This window comes from Salvelinus sp. IW2-2015, linkage group LG3, assembly GCF_002910315.2.
Source record: "Salvelinus sp. IW2-2015 linkage group LG3, ASM291031v2, whole genome shotgun sequence".
Classification (NCBI taxonomy): domain Eukaryota; kingdom Metazoa; phylum Chordata; class Actinopteri; order Salmoniformes; family Salmonidae; genus Salvelinus; species Salvelinus sp. IW2-2015.
In genome coordinates, this window is record NC_036840.1 from 4,659,370 (window position 1) to 4,674,785 (window position 15,416).

The 15,416-nt window shown below is 44.8% G+C and overlaps 1 pseudogene; it reads right to left on the reverse strand.

The window, feature by feature from the left end:
• Positions 1-15,416, reverse strand: part of LOC111955769 (protein phosphatase 1 regulatory subunit 12A-like) — a 65,223-nt pseudogene that overhangs the window by 28,761 nt on the left and 21,046 nt on the right.

Sequence of the window (15,416 nt, forward strand, 5' to 3'; positions counted from 1 at the left end):
CTCACCACTTTATTGATAAGGTCCATGTCACACAGGTTCTCCACCAGTATCTTGCAGGCCTCCTCTTTGCCCCAATGTGAAGCAGCGTGGAGCGGGGTCCAGCCGTCAAAGTCTTTAATATTTACATCATACCCTGCTTGGATTAAAAGCCTGGGGGGCGCAGGGGGGGGGAACAAAAATAGTGTTTATGAGATTTAGCTAATCTTGTTCTTTTGGATTTGATGCTGCAACCTAATCTTATCAGTCATTGCCAGTGTCCAGGCTTTTGTTACTGTGCCAGCATTATGGCTGTATTTCGTATTAGTTAGGCAAAAACAGAACCCAAAGACACAAATAAACCAAAAAGTATTCCATCAACTATTTGCATAAGTGCAAATACATTCGTGCAAATGTTTAAGAACCCTATATCAGTCAATAAACATCTTGCAGGCCAGGAAAAATGTTGACCTCTGAGTATCTGGTACTCAACATGGTAGATGTTAGTGTTAGCCAACTATGGCAGTGGAGTGTGTGGGAGACTTCGTTGGCTGCATTCCCAGGAGCAGATGGACAGGGTGCTGCAGTCCCTCCCTTAGGCAGTGTCTGTACTGACAGGCCAGAGATTGGCTCTTGATAACCACTGACACAGTAATGAAGTAAAATCCCACAAGGGACATAGCTATAAGCAGAATCCACCTAACAAATACCTAACGATAACATGTAAGTGGAAATCTCTTTTAAAATCAGCATTAATAAAGGCGATAAGTCTATAATAAAAAGGAATCCAAAGATGGGCTACAGTTTGTTAGAGGTAAAAGGTGAAGTAAGGAGTCTGGACTTACTTTAAAACCTCAGCGTATCCCTTGGCGGCGGCGACGTGGAGGGCAGTCCCCCCGGACTTGGCGTGTCGGACGTCGTTTATGGTTCCGCTGTTGAGCCACTGCCGGGCGTCCCTCAGCATGATCCGCTCCTCCTCCTTCCTGGCCGCCTCGATGTCCACGCCTGGTGAGGGCGGAGTGTAACGGTGACCACTGTTAGTCTGGCCTCAGTGGATTAACTGCTACTTAAGAGGCACGTCCCTATAAACACTGGAGATTATCTAGGCTACAAAAGAGCAGTAGAAGGCAGAAACTGTCAGGAAATAAATGCTGCCTGTCTGCCATTCAACCCCAGGGAACTATCATCACAATATTACAGAAGTGATTCAAAGACAAAAATGGAACCATGAAATTAGCTGAAAATGGACACACCACATACACATGCTTGCCACACATGGCCTTAAGTGAATGAGTTGAAGGCTCACACTCAAATGGGGAACTACAGTCCAGAGTTTCATTTGAAACTAACAATGGATGAAAAGTCAATGAGTCTGATACCCTTTACACAGCACAAATCTGACCTGGAATATTACACAACAGGCTAAATGTCCCTATGGTTTACACAGTGTTGTAAGCGAGCTATGGACATTTGACAGTTTGTATGGCGAGGTGTCAAAATCCAAGCCATGTAGGCATGTAGTTTAAGCAAATAATCCACTTGTGGTTGTGCAAAGTGAGTGGGAGCAAAGCTAGAACTCTTTTCCATAGACTAGAGGCCTCTGACCTCTGACAAATTGCTTATTTCAATATTTTGTCCATGTTATCACTGCTCTGGGACAGAGCAAACACAGAGTACGTTTTCCATGTGGGTCAGTATGTCTAAGGTATAGGCCGGCATTATACAGGATACAGGCTGTTGCAGGAACAGGCGTGTACTATCTTGCTGACACTCGACTGAAACATGAGACGGCTGAAATTTGGAGCGACTGGTGAAGGCGTGTCTGACTACTCAGCTGTGAGTTGATATGCTCATTGTTTATGTAGTTGAGCACTAAGTGCTCTGGGGTGGAAGCCAACAACACTTCAGCTGATCCTATAGGTTTTGGGTTTCTCGTATGATGCACCATCATCCCTCAGCTCCTGCAAAAACGGCTGGACTATCTTTTTCAATCCATTCATGAAATTACTTAAATTTTCCATTCATGAGAAGGCCAAGGAAAGTCAAGCAGCATTAACAAATAAAGATTGACTAAGATCGAATAGAAGGTCTAGGAATAGTTGATTTTATTCAGAAACAGATCGACATTAGTTAAATCAGCGCTGGTTAAGTGCCTTGTTAACACTACTTGTCATTGTTGATGAGATTACCAAGTTGAAGCGTGACTAATTAAAAGGACAAAAGAAGATTCCAACTGTCTGACAGTGTGTTAGGCTGGATGGACAGGGAGCAGTTTACTCCAGCCAGAAGTTCTGGCCTGGCGCCAGCGGAGGAGAACAAGGGACGTAGATCTGTCAGCTAGGGGACCTTGGCAAAAATTCCTGCACAAATTCACTGACAGAGCGCCGCTTGTCTGCATGCTGCGTTTCAATCGTGGGAAGAAATTAAGACGACTCAGAGAAGGTCTGAAACTGACTCCTGGCTGCCCAAGAACCAATCCTGCTGCACAGTCCATCTAGTTTGGTTTTACTTTCACATTGTGCAGTAAGAGTTAATGGTTATGACAAAAATACTTCAAGCTAAACTATAAGCCTTTTTGCATTGAGTTTCCCCATCCCTTTCATCACCGATACCTTGGGTCACAATGACGTCTGGCTGCATGGAATAAACAAGCTCCATTTGAAAGGAGGATGGGTGTGGCTCCACGAGTCAAATTCCTGACTCACTGCACAAATGAATGGTCCAAGGAAACAGATTTTTCCAATACAGAAGTGAATCAATGGGTTCAGGCTGGTCTTGGGGGCAGATGGCACCATGGCTGCAGTGTTCAGTAATGCTTTGCCCTTTAGTCCAGTCCATGTGATTCCATTACAGTGTAATACACAATGCACTGCTGTCATAATGGATCTCAATTAGTCCTTTATTCTGCTGGGCTGCCGCGCATACAGCCTGTGGAACGGGTGGACTGTGGTACAAAAGGTGAGATGTCCACAACCTCACAGATGCATGTTTTACAAATGCACCAGCAAGGCAGGGGAACTCTATTAGTCAAGGCATTATCAACATTACTAGCCCTGCAGTAATTGGCCTGTATAAATGTTTATTGCATCCCCATCCCATCTGTTACAATAGGGCCCATCGCTTACTAGAGAGCAGGGAATTTAAGGAGTAGCCTGTACTGGTTCTATAAAAAGGCAGGGAGACTAATAGATCCTTAGTAGGACTACAAAACAGCAGCCTGGTGGAGGAACTGGACACATTCAAAGCTGCTTTTTCAAGAGAAAATTGCACCTTCGACCGGGACGCTGAGAAAATAAATAGAGAAAAGACAGTAGACCAGAAAACTGACTGGATGAGGACGGAATCACTCTCCCTCCCCCTCTCTCAAAGCTAGGCCTACATATGGTCTGGTAAAGCCAAAATGGAAAATATCCCAAAGAATCTGACCTGGCGCAAACATGAGAATCCTCTGAGGAAAGTCGCCTGGACCTCTGAGGATGAGATAACACATGACTAAATTCAGCGGAGGGAAAACCTGCTGACTAGCCAAAACTAAATTACCCCAAGAAATTGAGCAGGGAAACTGTGTGTGTGTGTGTGTGGGGGGGGGGGGCAGCATCAGAGACAGCCCTTATGGGCAGTTATAGAGGTAGTGGGTGGGGGCCCAGTCACCTAATGTCTGGGAGGCAGAGAGGGGATCTGAAGGTGGAGCCAGCTGCGGGGGAATGGTGGTGGCTCCTTAACGAGTTTAACCCCATGACTAAAAATGTATCTCTTTCGAGAGGAGACTATGCGACGGGAGGTGAAAATCCCATTAAAACATACAGAGGGAGTTGTACAACACTGTCCCTTACTGAACACGGAGAGCTGCTCTAGACATTGTGGTAAATTCAAGAACAAATGCTCATGAATTCATTCCCTATGTGGAGTTCCATCGAACAGCTTGGGCAATCCACTCGTGCTGCAACTCTGCTGCAAACTAATTGCCAGTGTAACTGCCCATCGACCCAAAAAATGTGGCATCACTGATCAGATACAGCCAGGAGGGAGAAACGCTTTGCATATTAAAAAAGGCCCGGTGGTCTGATGTCTGTCATATGACTGATGGTAAATGCAGTGGTGTGCAACATTGTGGTTCTGCAGGCAGGGGTTTGTGTGTCTGTCAGTAAGGGATCTTGGGAGCTGGCGTACTGACGCCCCGCTTCAAAGCCGCAGACTGCGTATCCATCAAGCCCGGAAAACGAAGGCTGAAAGCTGCAGTTGGCCGTGACGCGCGGGGCTCCCGTGGGATAAGCCGCCGCCTCCGTTATATAATACTCTTAAGTAGCGTAGGATGCTAACAGACAGCAGGAGAGGTCATAACTGCTGAATGAATTCTGCACATTCAGCCCTTAGGACTGGAGTGTTAAAAGGATAGGGCTCTGACCACCTCAGCCAAGCCCTGCTCCAGGTCCCTCCACTGCTGCCTTCACCTCATACCCAGACCTGGATCATGTTACTGGTGCTAGTCTGGTTCTACTTAAGGCGGGGCTGTATAGCATATTTTACTATATGCCATTATTGCAGAATAGGACCGGTTTGGGTTTGTACTTTACCTACTATAAGGGTATTTGAATGTTTGGTTTGTTAAAATGTGATATGCTGTGTGTAACTGACATTTTTATAGTTTATACGCTACTTGAGTCATCCCCCCCTTCTCTCTCCATGCCACTTTCCACACAGACGTAGCCCAGCCCACGGTCACTCAAGGAGCACTTTATTGTTGCTTGACCATGAGACACATAGCCAGTGACTTTACGAACCCGCCCCATCTACTCCGATGTGCCAAAGTTCAGAATAACTGATTAATTTACGAACGCTCAATACCCGTTGAATATGTCCGGCGTCAGTAAACATCGGAAAAAAGCGTAATTAAATTGTTAGTCACCAACACTCTGGATAACATGAAAACAGCTTAACCAGCTCTACTAGGGCATGTAAAATGGATGAGTGAGGTGTTCTCTCATGTCTGGAATTAACTAGCAAGCTAGCTAACTTTAGCCAGTTGGCAGTCAAGCACCTAAGCTGTTGGGAGGTAAGAAAGCTCAGATCAACCCTACTCCTCGGCCAGAGCATCCAGTGTGCGCTCGAAACGCTCTGAATTTACGAAATGGACAAACCTGACAACGCTGGGAATTTACGAACGCCCAGAGCGCACTGAGCACTCGAGTGAATTTACAAACACACCCTTAAAGTTAAGTCTGCATGGTCAATGCAGCACATGCAAAAATGTTGACGGCAACGATGTTTCTACTTCGCTTTTTAATATAAATCCACAAGCGTTAAATAATTAGTTTGTGTTTCATACATTTGCAAACAGCTAGTTTGTCTTTTCACATTTTAGCTAAAGCATGTTTACCGCTAATGCTAATCACTAGTTAGCTAGCTTGCTAATAAAATGTACTGGGTCAGAGCAAACATAGCTAGTTAATACAGCCTGATATCAGTGCTGGTGTAGGCCTAAATCAGCATGTTGTTTGTGCAACAGTATCTTCTAAATCAGAAGTATAGGCGAGGCATGAATGTTGGTTACATGAACATTTAATGTAGCCAAAGATTATAGGGTCCCCTAGGAAACACTGACCATCACTTTGGTTCCTACCCTGTCAACGCCATTCATTGTCATGTCAAACACACTTCAAAATGCCCCCTATTATTTATATTCTAACTATAGAATTAGAATAATTATTATATTTCCATGATTCCAACAGTTTACCGAAGTGTTTTGATCTAAATCGCAAGTCAAATCGCAGTTGCAACATTTGATCACAAAAATAAGGCCTAGTTTTTTTGCCCATATCATGCAGCCCTTACGTGGCAGTGGGGAAATTCTCAAATGAGAGCAGGAAATGCAGAAATTGGTGTAAGTGTAGGATTTTTTTTAGGTTGTAGAACAGTATAAAACAGAATGGAGAAAGACCCATTGAAATCACTTAGAATGTATGTGTTGCCACTGTAGGGTCACACACTACCCATAAAGCAAATGTAGAACTTTAATTCAAAAACATAACGTCAACATAAAAAAAATGACAGTGATGTGATATTTTGGCATATCGCCCAGCCCTAGTTCTACTCATCTACACATCAGGGGAGGAGCAACCTAAGCAGACAAGGGTGCAAATAACAGAGGGGGTGTCTGACAAGCTAAGCTGCTACCTAACTTCTAATTATGGCTGGTGGCTAACAATGTAAACAGTGCAAAGGTGTCCAGCCACACTTAGTGGATTTGATGAGAGCTGCATTTGGAATGGCTACTAGGTGAAGGAGAGCGCCAATCTGCCGACAACGTAGCGGCATCATGAGCAGAAGAGCGGTTCGTCCCCGGGGCCATTAGCATGTCTGAACAAGGCCTCCCACAAGAGGGGACGGGTACACGTCATCATATCAAGAACACCCAGGGTCAAAAATAGAAAACCCCTTCCATCCCATTTAGAATCATCACAAAGAGAAACCCAGAGTTTAAGTGGATCGCATTAATCTCCATTATGCAACTTCTCCGAGACAAAGCGCCGCAGCTGCCGGGACTGGCTCTCACTTTATTTCATAAATTCCTTGACACAGTACACGCATGTTATACCTGGACATCATGTACGTAAACATGGTACTGGGTGAAGTAGTGAAGGGGGAGTTAGACCAGAACAGTGAGCTTGTTGGCCGTGGAGGCTGCAGTGCTATTGAACCAAGCTGAGTGCACGCCACTGGAGGCCTGCCAAGACCTGCCTGATATGACCGGAGGCCACAGCTGCCTAGATGCATGTGCCACGATCCATTGCACACACACCAACTCTCCTCCCTTAACTGTCTATTTGGAGAGGCAGTGCATAACTGCCTAGTCTATAGCAAACACAATGATGCTATCAAAGTAGCAGCACTCATTTGTCATTAAAAAGTAATCTAGGGGGGCCTCCCGGGTGGCGCAGTGGTCTAGGGCACTGCATCGCACTGTTCGCGCCCAGGCTCTGTCGCAGCCGGCCACGACCGGGAGGTCCGTGGGGCGACGCACAATTGGCCTAGCGTCGTCCGGGTTAGGGAGGGTTTGGCCGGTAGGGATATCCTTGTCTCATCGCGCTCCAGTGACTCCTGTGGCGGGCCGGGCGAAGTGCGCGCTAACCAAGGGGGCCAGGTGCACGGTGTTTCCTCCGACACATTGGTGCGGCTGGCTTCCGGGTTGGAGGCGCGCTGTGTTAAGAAGCAGTGCGGCTTGGTTGGGTTGTGCTTCGGAGGACGCATGGCTTTCGACCTTCGTCTCTCCCGAGCCCGTACGGGAGTTGTAGCGATGAGACAAGATAGTAATTACTAGCGATTGGATACCACGAAAATTGGGGAGAAAAGGGGATCAAATTTAAATAAAAAAATTTAAAAAGTCATCCATTTTGAAAACTTAATGAAAAACATTCCCATTATGTCGTTTTAGGCACTTCCAATTACATATCGATGTAAAAATCCCCATTAATGATATGCTTGGTGAACAATGTTTGACTGGCAATGGTTCAACTGAAAGCAGAAGTGAAAGTTGTTGTTGACTAGCAGGTCAGTGCGGGGCAGACAGTGAGTCAGTGCTGCGGTCTGTCTGTACCTTGTCGGTTGATCTCATTCTTCAGGAGCTCCTCCATGGCCTCCTCCTCAGCGATGTCCAGTGGTGTCTCCCCCTCACTGTTCACCACCCCCACACTGGCTCCCTGGCCAATCAGATACCTGCACAAACACACACACACTTACTTAGGACAGGTAAGTAGTAGTCCAAGTAGTATTAGTAACATTCAGTAGTAGTAAATTAAAATTTTCACTGAATCAATATGTATGGATCAAGTCTCTTATTTAACCCAGGTGAATACAGGTTCAATCAAAATGCCTAGGAAATCATGTCCATCTCATTCTATGTATTCCAATGTATTAGGCCTATATAAGCTACTGCTGTAGGCCTATAAAAAGTTTGAAAACAAAAAATGGTCCAAATTCTAGCAAGTCACATTTATGAGGATTGCAGGGAAACAGTCAAGTGAATATACTGTATTATGAAAACCTGTACGTCATAACCAGGAATTCCATTAGGAAAATGTGGTGTCGGACATTTGACCAGCAGAGTTTAAATTTACCGGACGGTGCCAAAATGACAGAAATCCCATGTAGATGATGGAAATTCATATTAACAGAACATACAAGTCGAGGACCAACAATGCGTGGTCCAACAATGCACTTCGAATAATAATCCACATTTACTTTCTCAGCCAACAAGACGAGTGACGAACAGCAAAAATCCCTAACCTTTGACAATCTACTATTCCCCCATAGTAGAAAAAAAAGACCTATTCTATTGGTCAGCTTGTCGAGAAAGAAATAGCTTATTCCAAACAGACTGGGTTGATAGATCACACCTTCATACAACCAGTAGGTCTAGGCTACATTTTTTTTAATGACGTTAAAAAGCATAGAGTGATGCAACAGATCAGAACGTTTAGCTTAAAAATGTTGATAAACTTATTTCTTCACATTATAAAGCACAGCCACACGCACAACGCATTGGGCTATAAGCAAATATTCGTTACATAATACAATTATCGTGAACACCAGAAAAGCGCACCGCACATGCTAGCGGTTTAAAGTGAATAGGGCTGTCCGACAAAAAAAATGTGTCTGTCCGAGAGTCGTCTGTTCTTTTGACCAATTGATAGGTCAAAATGTTAAGTGTATTTTTCCATAGTGTTTTAATAAAATCAACTATATGCACTGATCTTGTCTGATGTGTTAAGCTTGATTAAATAATTAGGACAAATGACTAGAGGGAGTCGGACCGCAATTGATTTGATTGTGCCGAGCCTGGCTCGTCGTGCCTGCTGCAACGACCACCACAGAACATCAGTGTGTATTAAGCTGTAACCATATACAATTTCAGTAGCACATCATAGTCTGATGGACTGCGCCATCCAAGGCTTCCACAATGGATCAGTCAACTCAGACAGGTGCAAATCAGACCGGTGTATTGTACACCAGGGGAGAGTTAATATGCAACAACTAGCATGGGTTGCTAATATGACTAGGACTGTTCCTTTGGCTCCTTGACAAAAGAAAGTTCATTAAATAACTGCCTCCACGGATATGGTCTGAGTTTGGCTAGGCTACTTTGAAGTAAAATGTTCAGGTTTCAAACAATTACGTATATGTTTTCAAAATGCATACTGCCTCCAGATCGTTGCAAAGTGGTGTGACACGCTGATGAAGCTTGCCTTCTGTTGCCTATGCATTTGCTGTTTGAGATGCTGTAGCAGCTGATCTTGCGCTGCCTGACAGATTTTCCATCAATGAAGGCAAAAAAGCATTATTTCGCAATTTTATTCATCGGCTTATTCATTTAATTACTTGCATTTTAAAATTGTCCGAAAGCCAGCTATTACCGACCAATGGAAACCCTGGTCACAACCCACTGGTAGCAGAAATCCCAGACCTTGGGGAAGGCTAGGTACATATCCCTCCACTAACCTAACCACCTGAGTTTAATGCTGTACTGATCCACTCTATGGGTTTCATGCTGCATCCCTCCGCTGACCTTTCCACCTAAGGGAGAAAGGTGAAATTCTAGAGCGCAATTAAGGGTGTTTGGGCGTGGCCGTTTTTCCTCGTTCAGGACCAGTGGTTCACATTGACGGGGCTGTAGTGGAGCTGGTCGGGAGTGTCAAGTTCCTTGGTGTCCACATCACCAACAAACTACCACGGTCCAAACACACCAAGACATTCGTGAAGAGGGCACGACAAGACCTTTTCCAATCAGGAGACTGAAAAGGTTTGGCATGGGTCCCCAGTTCATCCTGACCAGTTGCATCACTGCCTGGTATGGCAACTGCTCGGCATCCGACCGTAAGGCGTTACAGAGGGTAGTGCGTACGGCCCAGTACATCACTGGGGCCACGCTTCCTGCCATCCAGGACATATACATTAGGCGGTGTCAGAGGAAGGCCCCAAAAAAGTGTCAAAGACTCCAGTCAACCAAGTCATAGACTGTTCTCTCTGCTACCACACGGCAAGCAGTACCAGAGCACCAAGTCTAGGTCCAAAAGGCTCCTTTAAAGCTTCTACCCAACCGCCAAGGCATAAGACTGCTGAACAATTAATCAAATGCCCACCTGGACTATTTACATTGCTGCTGCCCCCACTTTGTTTATACACTGCTGCTACTCAATGTTTATTATCTATGCATAGTCACTTTACCCCTACATACATGTACAAATTACCTCAACTAACCTGTACCACCACACTAACTTGGTAACACCTGTATATAGCCAAGTCATTGTTTTATTTTACTTTAGTTATTTAGTAAATATTTTCTTAACTCTGTTTCTTGAACGGCACTGTTGGTTAAGGGCTTGTAAGTCAGTATTTCACAGTAAAGTCTACACCTGTTGTATTCAGCGCATGTGACAAAAAAAATTGATTGGTTAACAACTGTAGCATTGTAGCTAAGCCTAACCCTTTTCCTAACCTGCCACGCTAACTCACCTAACCTGCCATGTTAGTTATCCTAACCTGCTGGGTAAACAAATCTGTATCGAGAAACCATCAGTCTCATAACACCGGAACTGACCAATGGCAGGTATCAATTGGAGTTTGCTGATATCAGAACACCCATATCAAGAAACACTATGAATTGCAGTCTGCCATTACACCATATTCACCTGAGGGATTTCCTGGTGTACCTCTCCACTGACCTAACCACCCGAGAGGGTTCATGCTGTCATTCTAGTACCCTGCCGCTAATCAGACAACTAGTTCACACATTCACTGCATATTTAGCCTAGTGATTCACCCTTTTTTGATTAATCATTCTCCAATTATCTTTCCTCACCCATTTTGCACCCTACGCTGGCTGATTCAAGAGGCTCTTGGAAAAGCAGGATATCTTGACTCCTGCTGCTACCAATTACAGCCGTGGAAAGACGCAGACCCTTCTCATTAGAACACACCGCTTGAAAACAGGCGCATTCCGGTAACTTCCCTCGTAATGGAGATTCAGCGACCGCCGATACATTTTAGAGTTCCACATTGTCTTTGCATTCACTTTCGACCCATTTTAGCTGGGTTTTACAAGTTGTGGTTTGGCCTTGTGGTTAGGAGTTCACCTTGCCATCTAGTGCTGGGCGATTTGTGCTTTTTTAGGTCAGTTGGGTTTGACAAAAATAAATCACAGTTTTTGACTTTGAAAGATTATTTTGCCATTAAATGCACTATGCATTATGGGGGTTGAATGCTGTAACAGAATAATACAATTAAAAGTCCCAAGATGGTGGTGACTGCACAGCTTATTAGGTCAGAGATATGGTCAAAATAGCATATCAGTAAAGTACCAGTCAAAAGTTTGGAGACACCTACTCATTTCCAGAGGTTATTTATTTTTACATTGTAGAATAGCGACATCAAAACTATGAAATAACATATGGAATCATGTACAGTAGTAGCCAAACAAAATCTAAAACATATATTTTTTTAGATTCTTCAAAGTAGCCACCCTTTGCCTTGATGACAGCTTTGCACACTCTTGGCATTCTCTCAACAAGATTCATGAGGTAGTCACCTGGAATGAATTTCAATTAACAGGTGTGCCTTGTTAAGTTAATTTGTGGAATTTCCAACCAGTTGTGTTGTGACAAGGTCGGGGTGGTATACAGAAAATAGCCCTATTTGGTAAAATACCAACTCCATATTATGGCAAGAACAGTTCAAATGATCAAAATGAAACGACAGTCCATTACTTTAACCTCTACGGGAWCAGGAGAGGGACAATAAGTTACTCCCCACTATGAAAATGATTAAACTTAACATTTGACCGCTTTAACTTATTTTTAATAACTAATTTGTCATAGGGGTGAGAGGGAAGTCTAAAGGACATCTACAAGGCAGCTCTTGGAATTACAATAACCAATTGCAGCTGATGAAACACCATAAAAGGCAACATTTCTGTCAATTAATAACCTTGGTAGTATAGTAGGATACTTCTACTCTAACTTGGGCAGCAGGACTGCACAGGGTGTGATAACGCTCATGCCAGGCTCCTGTAACATAATACAGAGAAGTAAAACCGGTCACAGCACAATGAGTGCAAGTGAGCTCCTTCAGCTCTCAGCCTAAAATGTCTTCTGATAATATTTCCCTCCTTGCCGGCCCGGTTTCTGTCCCTTTAAACAGCCTTCTTAACTCAAAAGGACAATGAAAAGGAAAGACTGGAAGCAACTGGAGTAATGACCGATGTGGTTACCCCCCGATTTCTCTATATTGATTACATCACAAGGAACTTGTGGCGGTTGCCCCCATCAACATGTAATCATGCACCTTGGAGAAACAGACCATTGAAAAAACTGTGACCCCTGACAAGTTTAGGCTGGTCTGCTTCATAAAAAGTAGCTATTAGGAATGAATTGATTAGCATTGCATTTCAGTCTAAGATAACTGAACAGAAAGGGTTAATTGATAACCAAAATGATATATACAGGATGGGGTAATGGATGTTCTCCAAACGTAAAGGCATTCGCACAATTACGTGTTCAGCCAGCCATAAACCTCAGGGAATAGCCTGGTAACACTTGGCGATGCAAAATAAACACTTGCTAAATAAAAAACTAAAATTGACCATTGATTCTTGATGTGCCTGTGAGTCATTGCATCCATTGCAAAAAAACGGGTTTGCTCAACGTCGCTGCGGCCAAACTGACGTTTCTTCTCCACAATGAATGTATACGATCATGTATGTAGCGATCAGAGCAGCAGAATTTAATTCAGGGTGAGTCGTCAGGCAATGTGAAAGGGCTGGTACATAATGGGGTTATCCCAATGCAGTAATGTGTGTGTGTGGGTGAGGGGGGCTAGAGACCAGCCATTGCCCTAGAGGTCCATAACAGCCTCCAGCTGGACCCTCGCCACGTCAACCATGACAGCTCTCTGGCACAGCAGCTGTACTTACTCTGCTATGTCCATGTATCCACAGGAGGCTGCGGCGTGGAGGGGGATCCAGCCCTCATTGTCAGGCTGGTTGATGGCAGCCCCATGCTCCACCAGGAACGTCACCATGTCCACGTTGTCATCTATGCACGCCTGAAGGAGGGAGGGAGAGAGAAATAGTAAGTACGTTAGAAAAGTACAACATTTAACACTAAGAAACTTCAGTGCGACGACCCCCGAAAGGAGAAAAATCACGAGCTTTCAGAGACATGCAGGTAGGCTTATGTTCGTGTGATACCTTCCTCAGATTGTCAGGAGCCAGCTAGCATGTGTGTGTGTGTGTGTGTGTGTGTGTGTGTGTGTGTGTGTACACCCAGTTGACCCCGCCGACAAGTAGTGGGTGGTGTCAGTAGGAGCTGGCTCACGTCCCGTTTTAAAAAGAGGCGCATCATTTCTCCAGAAAATTGTTGGGGAATGTTGGCGGGGGTAACATGGCCAAAATGCCAGGACATAGCCGAGGTGTTTGGAATACCTCAGTGCGTACTATTGCTGTTGGGATGGGGGAAATTGGGTGTTCTGACAGCTCATATGCAAATTCGTTGAATTTTCACTCCCTCTTCTGCATGACCGATATTTCACTCCAGTCAAATGTGGTTAGACAGAAAAGACCATTGAGTTACCCAAAACAAACTGGCCATTATACCCTCGACTCAGTAGTATTTAGTCCTCGGGAATAGGCTAATCCGTTGCATTCTAGGAACAAGAAACCGGTAAGTCAGAAATTCAAAAGGAGCTTTCTGTTCCTTCAAATACGCATGCCAGGACTTGATAGAGGCAAGGAGCACAAACCTGAGAAGGGAAAAACATTAGACCTAAGCGACGACACTACAAAATGGCTGTAAAGACTAATCTGCTAATTTTAGGTTGCATCCAAAGACAAACCATAACAGCACAATAAATGACATGTGGGAGTGAGCCAGCAACTGTGTGCATATACTAGCTGGGGCGTTCCCTGCCTAGAGGCAAAAGGGATGACAAAGGCCAACTATCTGTAGTAGAGAGACAGAGAGAAAGTAGAGTGAGAGCACTGTAGGGAGCTCAGACTGTGTTCAGAGGACTAGGGGCTGCTGGGCCAGCTCCAGAGTGACGACCTAGGGGTTAAAATGTCACTCGCTTCAAAGCCAGCCAGATAACAAGGTGACTGTCAAAGAAACGAAGCCAGGCTGGGCAAAACATTGTACACAGGAATGACAGGATTAAAACTGGACAAAATTAGTTAAATAACATTTCACTTCTGACGGCAACAGTTTCAGATATCAGTAAGTGGATTTCACAAATCAGGAATGCCCGAAAGGCCCCCCTACTCTCATTTAAACTGAATGAGAGTACTACTGCTAAACGTTACTCTGGGATCCCTTTTCGGACCCAGTACTTGGAGTTGAAATCCCTGCTTTGCATTCAATAACCTTGATCTCTTGATAACTTTCAGACCTTGAGGCGTCCCCCTTCCTAAAAGCTGCCTGTAATGTTTCGCACTCTCAGGCTGCTATGACGGCAAAAGCGGTGAGGTAAAATAAAAAATAAAATAAAAAAATTACGTTTTATTTAACACACCGGACTCACGTTTGGATCACAGCTATCTGGCTGGAATCCTTGTCCAAATTTGGGCCGTTTACAGCATCGTACATGGCCAGAGCTGGAGAAGAGTCTGCGTGGGCGTGTGTATTACTATCCTCATGGGTACCTGAAATCCTCAAAAGTCTCCCTCATGGGGACGTTTCCCACGTGTGTGTAAGACGTGGCCGTAGGATAGCAGCTGTTCAGGCAGAAGAGTGTATCCAGGTGCGTATCCACCTTTCACTCACTGGCTGGCTGGGCTCATCTAACTTGGCTGCAGGGCGGACAGAGAGACAGACGGCGCTCCACTGAGCGCAATCCACACAGCTGCTCACAACCACACTCTGGCTGAGTGACAAGATGACGTTATGTCCATCTGTCAAGAGTTCAGTCACCCCTCTGTCAACATCCCTTAGATACACACACATTGTAGTCATTCTTGATAAGAGAGTGACTGCTAAATGCTGAAAACAAAATAATGTAGCTAAATGTAGATGGTATACAAACAGCTAGACCGGTATTCTGCACTGTCTGAAGAATCATACCTGCAGGTGACTGATATTATAGGCATCTAAGGTAGTAACGATTTAGGTCAGTTGATTTGTGTACAACTCTCCACCATTTCCCCCTCTGTCGTGTCTCTGACTGCTCCCATACCCCTTAAGGAGAACTCACTGCCGGTTCCTGCTGCTCCCCTCTCCTCCGCTTCATCCCCTACAGGAGGTCCAGCCCACCGGCTGCAGGAGCCCAACAATGTAATCCCTTAATGGCTGTAATTGTTTGTAGCTGACAGGTGCCAGAGTTACTGCCAACATAGCAGGGACGAGTAGCATGGCAGCAGCATGGCAGCCAGGGGGACAGGACGAGGACAGCCAGGGGGA